This window comes from Marmota monax, unplaced genomic scaffold (assembly GCF_021218885.2).
Source record: "Marmota monax isolate L192 unplaced genomic scaffold, Marmota_monax_Labrador192_F-V1.1 WCK01_AAM20220418_F8-fsc00084, whole genome shotgun sequence".
NCBI classification, from domain to species: domain Eukaryota; kingdom Metazoa; phylum Chordata; class Mammalia; order Rodentia; family Sciuridae; genus Marmota; species Marmota monax.
This window is the reverse complement of record NW_026694575.1, coordinates 2,962,081-2,976,031: the sequence shown is the minus strand read 5'-3', so window position 1 is coordinate 2,976,031 and position 13,951 is coordinate 2,962,081. Positions and strand designations below refer to the sequence as shown.

The following is a 13,951-nucleotide window of genomic DNA, read 5'->3' as shown; positions in this document are numbered from 1 at the left end:
TTGGACTGAAAGCTCTTGAGCACCAACCCTTTTCTTTTCACTCTGGTTTATGGTAGCTTATATTCGGATGTGTGACCTGCCTCTGAACACTGTTTCCTCCGACGGTGGGGAGTCGCCAACTAGCCGCAGCCACGTAAACACCCTGTTAATGCGGTGCCAGTTGGGAGTCCGCTAAAGAGACCCAAGCTCTCTGAAGTACATGTGTGTCTTCAGCCTGTTCCAGACATTGAAAGCAGAGCTGCATGGAACACAGCAATCTGACTGCCCAGGACCCGAGGCGGAGATCAGTATTGGGTTGAGGGATTTCCAGAGGCTATTGTGTGCTAACATTCATGCTGTTATTATTGGTATGTTTAAAAAAAACACTTTATGGAGGCATGAGTGAAGTACGAAAAGTTGAACATATTTAAGGGATCCAGCCTGATGTGATTAGAGATGCATATACACCCATGAAGCCATGGCTACAGTCAACACCACAAATGCATTGGCTGTGATTTCTTGGACATGGTGCCAAATGTACAGGCAATCAAGGCAAAAACAGATGAGCCAGATTATATCAACTGAAAAGCTACTGTGCAGCAAAGACAATAATCAACAAAATGAAAAGGCAAGCTATGAATGGGAGATAATATTTATAAATCACACTGAATGATGAAAGGTTAATATCTAAAATATACAAGGAGCACCTGAGACTCAACAGCAGACAACAACAACAAAAATCCTTAATGACCCAATTACAAGATGAGCAAAGACACTGAATAGACATCTCTCCAAAAAAGATACACAAGTCCAAAATACATATATGGAAAGGCATTCAGTATAACCAACCATCAAGGGAATGTAAGTGAAAACCACAATGAAACATCCCCTCATGCCTGGTAGACTGGCTGCTATCAACACACACACTAGATAAATATGTAAAAGTTTTCGGGAGGATATAGAGTAAATGAAAATTTCACACACATCAGGAGGGCATGTAAATTGGCATAGCCATTATGAAAAAGAGTATAGAGTTTCCTCAAAAAATTAAAATTAGAATGACCATATGATTTAGTAATTGCACCTCTGAGAATATATATATATAAAAATCAAAATCAGGATTTTAAACAGATATGTTCATTGAAGCACTATTGATAGTAACCAAGACATGGAGGCAACCCAAGTGTCTATCACAGAGGGTTGATACATAAAATGAGATACACACAATGAAATATTATTCAGCCATGAAAAAGAAAAAAATTCTGACATGTGTGACAACAGGGATGACCCTAGAGGACACTAGGCCAGAAATGCATGATACATAGTTCATGATGCTACCTGTTTTCTATATCTGAGGTAATCCAACTCAGAAACAGAGAGCAGAATCTAGAGAGATGGAGAAATTGGAAAAATACTGGTCCAAGGTACAAAGTTTCAGTTATAAAACTTGGTGCATTTTTAAAAATACCTGCTTGCATTTTGAGTCTAAGTTGTTACTAAGTGTAGAACAGAGGAAGCATTTGGAGATCTCCTGTGATGAGAATGGATTTTTCAAGGGTTAGGGTCATCCATATATCATACATCTCTTCCCCTCTATAGCCAGTAAATTAAAAAAAAATTTCTTTCATATCTTTTTAGCTTATTCGGAAATGAATTGCAGAGGTTGACAACCGATATGGAGGATGCCAATAATAGAACCGAAGGTAACCATAAGTAAAGAGCATACACTAAGTCCTATCCATCATATCCAAGGAAATAAAATAGGCACACACAGATTGAAACCCATTATTCTAGATTTTTGAGAATTACAGGCATGAAAAATCAAGGTCTAAATAATTATTCTGTTTCATTAAAGTATCTACTCATCTACTAGCTAATTTTATATTCATATTAAATGAGCTCCTAGTTTGGGCTCTGCAGAGTTCCGCTCCTGTACGAGAGGAACATGCCAACCACATTTGCTAAGAGGGTTAGTATGGGGTTAAGGTTTTCCCTTTCAATATTTGCAACTGAGGAAAAAAAAAAGTTTGATTCTTCTATCACTCTTCTCATTCCAATGCACAAAAAAAGCCAGGGATAGTCAGAGCACAGCAAGGGGTTTGCCTTCCTCAGGTGTTTCTGCAAACTCAAAGCAACACCTGGTTTCTTGACAGTGACTTTTACCAACTTCAAACCATTCAAACTCTGCTGTCAATAGCACAAGCCACAGAACCAACTCAAAATAATCAATGCTCCCCGTCTCCCTCTCCCTTCCTCACATTCCACTTGTCCTAACACATGCTGTCTTCCTGCACCCAAGCTGTCTTCCTGCACTCTGGCAGCCTAGAGAAAAGCCCAGAAGACATCCGATTTCTTTCAACATCAAGAATCATAACCTGGAGACAATTCACAAACATATAAAGTACTCAAATCAAAAGAGCTGCTTCTTTCAACTTGGACAATACAGAGGCAAGAAGCAAAACCAGTTAACCCATTCAAGGTCACTACCATTCAAGGTCCCTCCATGCAGTTCTTATTCAAAGCCTTCTTTGTCCTTGATTTTTCTGGCCTATGCTGCCCTCTTCCTTCTTATCTCTGCTGCTCTGTACTCCATGGCATTGGCATCTAACTCATCAGTCCGGATGTTTATTGTCCCTGATTGTTGTGATGGGCAAGGGGGCAGCGTTATCTTAGCAGATGCATTGACGTTCACCCACATGGAAAGGCTCCACCCAAAGTACTAATCTTGTACAATGGGCTTTGTATTAAGTGAGTCAGTAGGGACAGCTCTGGTCAGGTATGCCATGCTTGGGCTTTAGCTCTCTGAAAAATAAAATTGTTTTGACTTCAGATAAAAGTGTAGCCTGAGAATCCATCCAGAGAGATTGTCTGTAGTGACAAATAAAACTCTCCTGTCTAGACAGGGACCCGGGTGGCAGGAGCAGCCAGTGGAGAAGGTAGGTGAACCCTCCCTCCAGCTGGCACCTAGCACCAGGAGATGCTCAACCGAGGGACTGGGAGTGTCCTGGGAGATAGTCCAGGACAGCCTTGTCTGCAGCCAGTTTCAACCACACAGTGCTCCCACGGGGCCGGGGTCAGCAGGGCCTGAAACTCATTTTGTACCGTAGAGGAGTTCTTTCCCTCACTCTTTGTTTCAGTCAGGTATTTTTGCTGCTGTGACAAGACAATTTGAAAGGAGGAGAAGTTCATTGGGGGGCTCATGGTTTCAGAGGTCTCAGTCCATAGACCGCTGGTTCCATTCCTCTGGGCTGGAAGTGAGGCAAGACATCATGGTGGAAGAGTGTGGTGGAGAGAAGCTGCTCCAACCCCACACCGGGAAGTAGAGAGAGACTCCCCTCACCACTGACAGAATATATACCCCAAAGGTATGCCCCCAGTGACCCACCTCCTCCAGCCACACACTACCTGCCTGCAGTCACCACTCAGTTAATCCCTGTCAGGTAGCGATGCACTGATGAAGGCTCTCCTGACCCAATCACTTCTCCTCTAAACCTTCTCACATCCTGTCACACATGAGCTTCTGGGGGACACCCCACGTCTATACCATAACACCCTTATATGGTTCATTCCTTCCTTCTTCCTCTCTCTTCCTTCCCTCTCCTCTTTAGACTTGGAGAGGAGTCTGGGAAGAGGAAACAAATGAGCATCATGATAAAACCCAAACACAAACTTCTGATGGGCAGGAACAGATCTTTGCCTCTTCTCATTTTCTCACATTAACCTGGGAGAAAACTTGGCTGGGTCACCCTGGAAGACCTAAGCTTTTTGACATAATGACACATAAGAACATCCCCAAATAACATCCCATAATAACACATGCGTTACACTGGCGACTTCTTGGAGGACTAGTATAATAATATAAGTAATGCCATATATTACTTACTGGGTTTTATGGTTCATTTCTGAAAATAAGACCAAAACAGCAAAACTGTCTTTTTCTGAAAGATATAAAGTCATCCTGTGATGACTGTGTTGAACAAGTACGGGTGACATTCAGTGCCCTTGTTGCTTAAGTCAGGATCTCGGGTGCTCTTTTAAATGCCACATACCGGTTACTGTTGGGTCATTCAGCATACAGCACGAATAGCTTCAGATTGGAAGTTTAAAGACAAACGGTAGCCCAGGCAATTGTGGTGTATGGGACGGCCTTGAGATGGCAAGGCTAAAAATTCTGTGTATTTTTGTACATCTGCTTTCATGAAAGAAAGAAATAAAAAGCAATACAGAAACAAGAGGAAGAGAAAGAGACAATGAAGACAGGAAGCAGGTGAAGCCATGTTTTTGGTACTGAGGAATTAACCCAGGGGTGCTTTTACTAAGTCGCATCCCCAGCCCCTCTTTTTTATTATTTTTTTTGAGATAGGGTCTCACTAAGTTGCTTAGGGACTTGCTAAGTTGCTGAGGCTGGCCTCTAACTTGTGATCTTCCTGCCTCAGTCTCCAGAGCCTCTGGGATCACAGGTGTGTGTCACCACATCCTGTGTGTGCAAAGACTTTTGAAAAAATTAAAATCAAAAGAAAATAAGTATTATTTAAAGGATTCACACTGTAGGAAAAACTAGCCCTTTCTTCATTAAAACAAAGTCAAATTCAACGAGTGACATGGTTCCACAGAGAGAAGTAAAATGCAAAGCAAAATATCAATGTACTAACAAATATATAGCAAGGCGGAGAGGGACTGTGATAGTGAAGAGATGATAGGGAAGGAGGAGAGCAGAAAGTTCCAGAAGAGTGGCATGCTACTGAAACCCAAGCTGTCCTGTTCTTCATTAGCTTGTGTCTGGGATGTGGTCCACACTTGGAAGTTCACATGTTTTTTTTTTTTTAATTTTTATTTATATAACTGAAGGAATAGGTAGACAGAGTAAAGGGGCTTTTCTTGTTAGTTAAATCAGCATGCCTTTGGATACTGTGTGTGAGTGGATCTTTTCTTTGTTATTTCAGGGTGATTCCTCTTCTGCATAAAAAGGCATCCAAACTCTTTTCCCAGCACTCTACAAAGTCAGAAAACATACCTAAATTTTCTGTCACTGTCATGATCTTCGAAATGGTGTGAAAATTCCTTGAATGGAATAAGACTAATGGGGTAATTAAAGCAGGATATCCTATTTGCCAAAGTAAACTTTCTCAAGTAGGGGCTGATAGGAAGTGACATTTAAAGAAACATACTTGCTTTTAGCACTGTTCAAGGTTTTTTGTTTGTTTGTTTGTTTGTTTGTTTTTATAGCATACACATCAACAATGGTAAAAACAGGTCACCTGAAAAATTATCAACTACCATTACAAGGATGACATGTATATGCAGCCACGTGGGCAGGGTCCTCCCAGGCACAGAGAAGAATGCAACATGACACTGATAGCTGGAATTTAGAGTCCCACTAAGAATCAAGAACTGTGCCCAACACTGCATGTGTGTATCATTTAGCGAACCTTTAGGATACTCTATGAGATCCTGTTATCATTTCTATCTCCCAAAGCAGGGTGCAGATCCTGAGCACACATTACTTGCCCGAGGACTCACGTGCTTTAGTGAGGAGCCAATGGCATCGCACATCAGGACTCTGTGTGGTTTTTCCTTCTCTCATCAAGCATTAGAAGGTACACAGGGTAAGAATGAGTGATTACACCCAATGCTAATGTCGTGCAGCAATTTGAAACGAATATTCAAACCATGGCAGGAATGCCAACCTTCTGTGGTCCTCTTTGAAACCAGTTCAGTGCCTTGGTGGCCTCGTACAGCTTTAGCCCAGTAAAATATGGTGCCTCCTTTAACCAAGGCTTTGCAATTCGTGCAAGAGGCACAGGCCTTGTGAGGGTGGGGGGTGGAGGATGTAATGATCAGGAGAAAACAAACACAATAACTAGAAAACAAAACTTGCCTTCACATAGACCTGCCACGTTTCTTGTGAACATTCGTCTAGCAGCTGTTTAGAAAGCACTCCTGGTCACACTGATAAAATGTTGCATCATATTAACATAAATATTTTTACGTGAGTAATTCCTGCTGTTCCTTTGAAATCAAAAGTAATTTACATAAGTTTTCCCCAAAATTGCTAATTTTTTTTTTTTGTTGTTGTTGTTTTAAGGTAGAGACAACTGTGTGTACTGAGGCTGAACCAGGAATTCTTTCTGAACAGTGATTTTATTTTGCAGTGCATGCAAGACCAAGAGGAAGGATAATGGTACTGAATATAGATCAATGCACATTCAAATGGAATCTGTTTATTTTGCTTTTAAAGCATATGCCCTCAAAATGGACTGAATTGTGATATCCACAATCAACTACTAACAGAACCAAATCATTAATGGCTGGCTTTGAGATTCCTATGAAGACTCATTTAATGTAAAGCAGGCAAAGCTTGGCTGTGCAACTTAATCCGTCTATGTCTTTGCCCCAAGAGAGGATGCTTTTGGGGTTTGTGGTTTGGATATGAGGTGTCCCCCAGAAGCTCCTGTGTTAATGCAGGAATATTCAGAGGTGAAATGATTGGATTAGGAGAGCTGTGACCTAATAGTCCATCCTAGTTTGAATGGACTGACTGGGTGGTAGGCAGGTGGGACATGGCCGGAGGAGGTGGGCTATTGGGGGCTGCCCTGGAAGGATGAATCCTCCCTGTGTCCTTTACCTGCTTCTCTCTCTGCTTCTAGACCCTACCTGGAGCAGAACAGCTCCTCCCCCTCCCACTCCCATGTGGCTGGGTCCTTTGGCCATGATGCTGTCCTCACCTGAGACCTAAAACAATGGAGTCGGCCTGACGTCAACTGAACCTCTGAAACCGTGAGCTCCAAATAAACTTTTCCTCTTCTAAGTTGTTCTTTTCAGGTGTAGTGGTCACAGTAATGCAAAGCTAACACACAGGGCATTGGTATCCGAAAACCAGTGAGGAGCAAGCCCTCTGCCAGCACCTTCTGGATTCATTTCCTAGATCAATGCTTCCTAAGCTAGGAACATTGGGTTTGACTGACCACTGAATCTTAATATCAACAAATGGACTATTTTTGTACTTAGGGCTACTGCACTTTCCTGCCCCCACAACCATCACATTTGTTATAAATCATATGAACAATGCCCTATGAAATTGAGCAGTGCACAACCTGAACACAGAGGCCCTATCCAAGTGGTGTTGGGGATTCAGTTGACTGTGTTTCTGAAATACTTGGATTAACGCCTAGCATGTAGTACATCCCCCAAGAATTCCAGCTCTTTATTATTTTTATCTTACTGTATATCATATATGACCTCTATTTTCACATTTCAATTTTTTTAAAGTACTTTATTCTGTGTTTCATCTGATTTTTCCATCAAGGGAGAAATGGGATTCTGCAAATTTTCTGAGTAAAGTGCTCATTAACTATCTTGTTAGAAAAACTAAGTGTCTCTAAAATTTTCATTGTTTCCATGATATACCATGTCTGTAAAGGAGTCTGAAAAAACTCAAGGTGTCCTAACAGGTGCTATGTAAAAAAAATTTCCTAGTTCAATATATCACTATATTTCTAGAAGTGTATTCAGAGCTGTCCTGATTGAGTCAAATTTCACTTCTCTCCATTTCTAGCTGTGTTGATTTACCCAAGATTGTTAATCATTAAGCCTCAGGTTTTCTCTTTTGTATATTTGAGATAATAATAAATTTATACCAGATAGCATGGTGGGGTCAGTGGAGAAGATACTAAACAGGAGAATGTTCAGCAAAACCTGGATCAGTTGATATTAACCAATCATTACTACACCCTTACTAGCTGCTAGCCTTCTCTCAGTCACTGGCAGAGGGATGTTAGATTGCAGAGCTACTTAAGTTGCAAGGCATGTGCAGGAATGTTGCCCCATGAACTCAGCAGGGTTCAGAATTCTTAGAAAGATAATCAGCAGGGCATTGTTCTAGTTCCATCTTTGCTAGTATGCAGACCTGCTCAGCATACTTATTCTGCACACCCTCACTGCAGCATTCGTAAAGTAAGGCGGTGAGATGCAGGCTTGTGTGAGAAGTCTCTTCAAGTATGCAATTCTCTGATGTAAAAATAAGGTAAAATAAGCAGAATGTTTGCTTGGATTTATTTTTGATTTGCTCCTTTGTTTCAGGGGTTAAACCTGTGACCCTCCCCATTTGATATTCAGAGCACACTTTGAAGATGAGTCAAATTACAACATTTCCTCTGGACTCTGTTGGGACTACGTCACAGTGCCCTCATTGGGGGTCTAAAATGGTAAATAGTATTGTTAGTACTATAGTACTGATTACTACTGATAGATAGTAGCAAGCACTGTGAAATCAGAGTAGCAGATCTTATAACAGAGATATCTGCTAAGTGACTAATGGGCAGGTAGCATATACAGTGTGGATACCTTGGGTAAGGGGTTATTCATGTCCCAGGTGGAATGCACCAGGATATCAAATTTCATCATGTCACTCAGAATGGTGTATAATTCAAAGCTTGAAAATTGTTTATTGTTAGATTTTTTTCCATTCAATGTTTTCATACTGAGGTTAACTATGGATAAACAAATCTCAGAAAGTGAATCTATAGATAAGGGAGGACTGCTGTATTCTTTGAATTGAGCTTAGAGGAGGCTTGATTTTTAAGGACTTGACATATTTTCCATCTCTGCTTTGAAACATTTTCCTAAGTACTTAGGATATCCTATGTTATTATCATGGGTATTTTTTCCTACTAATCACAACAACAAAAAATGTGGTTGTCTTATGTTCCATCTTTTCTGGACTTTTGTAACTAGCTTCACATAGAAATAATTTTTAGTTTAAAAAAACTCTGAAAAGTACTTTATTCATTTCTTTAAAAATGTTTTCAGAGAAGTTGGATGTGATAGTGCATGCCTGAAATCCCAGCAGTTTAGGAGGCTGAGGCAGGAGGATTGCAAGTTTGAGGCCAGCTTGGGTAACTTAGGGAGAACCTGTCTCAGAATTGAAGGAGAAGGAGGAGGATGAGGGGGGCGCTGGGGATGTTGTTTGGTGGTAGGTTATACCTGGGTTTGATCCCCAGTATGGGAGTGAGGCGGGAGGTGGGGAAATTCCTGGAAGCATTTCTTTGTTCTTCCTACTATGTATTGCCAGGCAATGGGAAAGCCAGGTAGACAGACAACCACAATGCAGCAGGTTGAGGACACAGCCACAGAAGAGGATCAGGGACTGTGCAGGGATCAGGAGAGACAAGCCACCTACCTTGGGAATTAAGGAATTATTTCTAGCAGGTCATGGAGAACATTCTAACACAGGAAACATGAAGCCAAAGCTAGGGATGGAGAGATGGACACCACAGACTGGGGAGGAACATCCAGTCACTCAGAAGAGCGAAGCACAGCCCATGGTAGACGGGGCATGCGATGGGCGGGGCATGCGATGGCGGGCATGCGATGGCGGGGCATGCGATGGGCGGGGCATGCGATGGGCGGGGCATGCGATGGGCGGGGCATGCGATGGGCGGGGCATGCGATGGGCGGGGCATGCGATGGGCGGGGCACGTGGGAAATGGGAGCTGTGAGAGTGAACCTGAGAAATAAGAGAAGGTGATCCAGAACCCTGATCACACAGGAGAAGCTCAATGCCTGGACCTGAGGGGTAATTCCAAAGCCATGAGAACCGGGAAGTACCAGGACGGGCATCTTCAGAAGACAGCCTTTCACATCGCTTCTGTTCCTGCACAGAGGCAGCCTCCTCTGTAAATCAGATGTGGACATAAGATCAGCTCACACAACAAGAAACGGGAGAATGAGAAACTTCTCTCTGAGGCATTTAGAGATGGGTTTAATTTCTTGTCAACAATAAAGGCAATAAAGTTGAACCCTAAACATAACAGAAATGTAATCACTGAGTGGGATAATTTGTTGGGCTATGACATTGTGGGCATTTGAAGATTTACCTCTCTGTGTCAGGCTACAAAGGCATAGCAGCCAGAAACAACAATATAGAACAAGGTGCAAATGGTTATAAAAAAAAAAAAAAACAACTCAAAGTGGATTTTTTTCATTGAAAATATGTATATTAATTACGACAATGTGGCAGGAACTGTGGTAAGTTCTGGAAATAAAGCAGAGTACACATTATCATGGCTAAAAGGAGCTTCAGTCTAGTGAAGAGACATTAAGCTAGTGAGCACATCATGCCTACATGAGTGTAACTGAAGATGGACACTTGGAGAGGGGCAGTGTGCAAGGAAGGTCCAAATTAGAGGAAACACTTCTAAAAGAGGGCTTCTCCGTGGAAGTGGAATTAACACTGAGCTCTAACAGATGATAAGGTACAATAAGGGGACAGTGTTCCAGGTAGAGCAGAGGGTGGTTCTGCCCTGCAAGGAGCATTTAGCAATGTCTGGGGTATTTTTCAGCTATGCCAACTGGGGGTAGTAATGCTATTGGCAGTTAAGAGAAGAAACTAGGGATGCTGCTAAATGCCCTCTGATGCACAGATTGGCCTGCCATCAGCAAAGGTTATGTGTTCTAAATGTCAACAGGGTCAACTGACAGTCCTTGAGGTGGAGGGAATTGCAGACCCACTTCAGGCCCTCAAGAGAGCATGCACCAGGTGAGTGTGAGAACCTGAAGGGAGGTCAGGGCACTGGATGGATGCAGCAGCAGGAGCTGAGGCCCCAGAATGGCAAGGTCTATTGACGGTCCACTCTAGAGCATTTTGACAGTTGTTTTTCCCAGAACAGTGATGGGCGTCCTAAGATATTTAAGCAGGGAGTCATAGCTGATTTAGTTTTTATTATGATTTTATGTATGCAGGTTGAGAATCGAAATAGAGGAGGTGAGAAGTAAGAGAAGGGCCCAGAGAGGTGTCAAGACCACTGAGGAGGCTTCTCCAATAGTCTCCATGAGATAACATGGTGTAGAGTGTACTGGTCTCCCCTGACCTAGGGAGATGTGTTCCAAGGCCATGAGTAGATGCTTGAAATCACAAGCAGTACTACCTATACTATGATTTATTATGCACAACTAGAATGAAGATGAATTTATAAACTAGGTATAGTAACAGATTAATAATACCTAATAATAAAATAATTATATACTTTCTCTTTCTCACTTAAAGGAAGCACTTTATGGCTTCTCTTTGTCATATCTCAATTACTACATTATCATGCTTGTACTTTGAGGCCTTTAATAAATACAATAAGGGTTATTTGAACACAATCACTATAATACTGCTATATTTGACAGTAAATCTGATATTTGGGACATTTACTAAGAGATTAATAGGTGGGTAGCCTATACAGAGTGTATATACTGGACAAAAGGAAGATTCATATCCCAGGCAAGATGGAGCTAGATAGTAAAATTTCATCATGTTACTCAGAATCACATCTGATTTAAAAATTATGCTTTGTTTATTAAATGGAAAAATCCAGAAATATTTTTGGACCATAACTGACTATGAGAAATTGAAACATTGGAAAGCAAAACCTTAGATAAGCGTTGACCACTACAAGCAAGGCCTTTGCACTATTAGAAACATCTGTCATCAAGAGTATTGCTCATTTATCTTATAAAGATAGAGTCTTCTCTTAGGAAAGATGGTAAAACGATTTCACTATCTGTGTTTCTATTTTTCTTGATTTGGCATTTACTAAATACTTTCACGCACCTATAAGGGAGAATCAGCATTTTGGATAATGATGCAACAGCCAGCTCCTGATCCTATGTTAGGTGTTAGAATGAAAGGTGTGGTAGGCAGCTAATTCGACCTGCCAACAATGGAGAGAGGTGAAGAGACCGCCATTGTTCTGTGTACTCCAAGTCATCTCAAGTTCTGACCTTTCCTGTTTTAAGTAATACATGAGTTTTGATATTGTGAGCTATTATTTTTCAAGACCACAGGTATTCCTCCCAAGAAGCACTCAGATAACCAGATCCAGACAACAATTTCCCAACTATCAGTCCTCCAATATTCATTCCAAGGTTTTTGGCACACCCATGTATCTCTGTTCTACTTCAATTATTTTTTCTGTAAATCAGTACATGCTTTGTTTAAACCACTGCTCTAAATGGAAAATCCATTTAGCAACGAATAGAAGGTAATTCTTAAAATAAAATCTAAGACGTTCAACACAATGTAATTAAATTTTAGCTAAATATTCTTGTTTGATACAGAGATGAGCCTGAAGCCACCCACTTGGCTAAAGAGTAAAATTCTCAAGTTTCAGAGAGGCCTTGAAATTGAGCACCAAATGGCCCAATGGCTGTTTTTGTAGGAACATGAGGTTAAATAAAGTTTTTGCATCTTTAAATGGCTAAAATAAGATCTTGAGAAGAAAATTTCACAACATGTAAAAATTCCATGAAATTCAAATTTCAGTGTCTATAAAAAAGGGGAGGGGGTAAAACCACACCCATAACTTCTCGGTTTTCTCCATCTGCTTTGGTGCTAACCCGGCCAAGTTGAGTAGCAACAACCAAAACCTCATAGCCTGCAAATCTCTAAATATTTAATTTGTCCCTTTAGAGAAAAAGTTTATGCATTCCAAAGTTATCTAATGTCACCTCAGGTGCTGTACGTAAAATCATCTTGTATACCACCTAGGGTATATGTAACTTTCATACTTTGGAAAATTCTGCTCTGTGAATGAACAAAGCTAAAGATGGGAGTTGGGGATCTTTAAAAAGCAATAAACATTTAGGGGCATCCAAATATTGCCTTTGGAAAAGGACAATATCAGAAGCAAAGTTAGATGAATACTGTACAATAAAATCTACGACACCTCCAAATGTCCCTTACATGTAGCTCAACTGGAATATCAACAGAAGTAAGTTTGGTGGCTGTTTCTGTTTGTGCCAAGTCAAGTGTAAAAGAATAGGCTATTTACGTACTTGTGGTGATCATTTTTTTTCCCTGCATGTCAACATTATAATCCCTTCTGATGAACAATGTGATTACACGGTCCAGTTTCGCTGAGCGTCTATAGTTAGTTTCACTTAATGCACTTACCACAACTAATGAGAACTATTCATGCACACCCAGAGATTAAGAGCTGGGACCCAATTCTCAAAAGTCTGAGAAAGGAAAGAAATGATTAGCAGGCTCGGTCTGCACCAACAAGACTTCATCCACTAAGCTCATTTAAAAGACAACATAGTAAGGAAGCAAAGCAAAGCAATGACAGAGTGAATAGGCTCATCATGAAGGCATCTCCCATGAAAACAAGACTGTGTTAATTGTTATGTAAAAGCATTCAGGAGCATAATTTGCAACTAATTTGTCAAAGGCAGGCACAGAAAATACAGCTGAATCACCTCCAGTTCTGGGGAAAGGGATGCTCTTCTACCTTGAGTGGTGGTTCGGGATTCTGGCTGTGCATGAGAATCACCTGGGGAGAACTTTTCTTTCTATTGTTTTAATTGTACATCTTTATGGGGTGTGGTGTGATCATTTCAAACGTGTACACAATGTGTAATGATCAAATCAGGGTAGCTAGCATTTCCAGTTCTTAAACAATATGTTTAAAATTCTTGATGATATCTATTATTTGCACTTATTTATGGGGTCCAAAAAAGAATGATACCTGTCATTTGCTGCAAAACGAATTGAACTGGAAGATAGCCTGTGAAGTGAAATAAATAAGACACAAAAAGATAAATATTGCTTCTTCTCTCTCACACGTGGAAGCTAAAACAAAATCAGCCTGAGAACAGAATAGGGATTTTCAGAGTCTGAGAAGGGAGGGGACAGAAAGGGGCCTGGATAATTTTGAGCTTTTAAAAGTCTGAATCCCACGCCATGCCTTGAGGCCAATTCAACTGTTTAGTTTGTAAAGATTCCCAGGTGATCCCAGGGTGTAGCCTTAGCTGACAGGCATGGGATACTCCCTGGGCTAGAAACTGGGTTGGACCTGTGCCAAGGAGATGGAGAACACAGGGGACACCTAGAGAGAAGTCAGTTTTGGAGACTGATGATTTTTGTACATCTCTGAATACTGAATTCTCCACTAGAGATACTGAATTACTTTCTTCTAAAAACCTTAAA

At 41.1% G+C, this 13,951-nt stretch overlaps 1 protein-coding gene across 12 annotated transcripts in view; it reads right to left on the bottom strand.

The window, feature by feature from the left end:
* The window catches only part of Tenm2 (teneurin transmembrane protein 2), a 1,244,871-nt gene that overhangs the window by 499,370 nt on the left and 731,550 nt on the right, over positions 1–13,951 (bottom strand). The window lies entirely within an intron of this gene.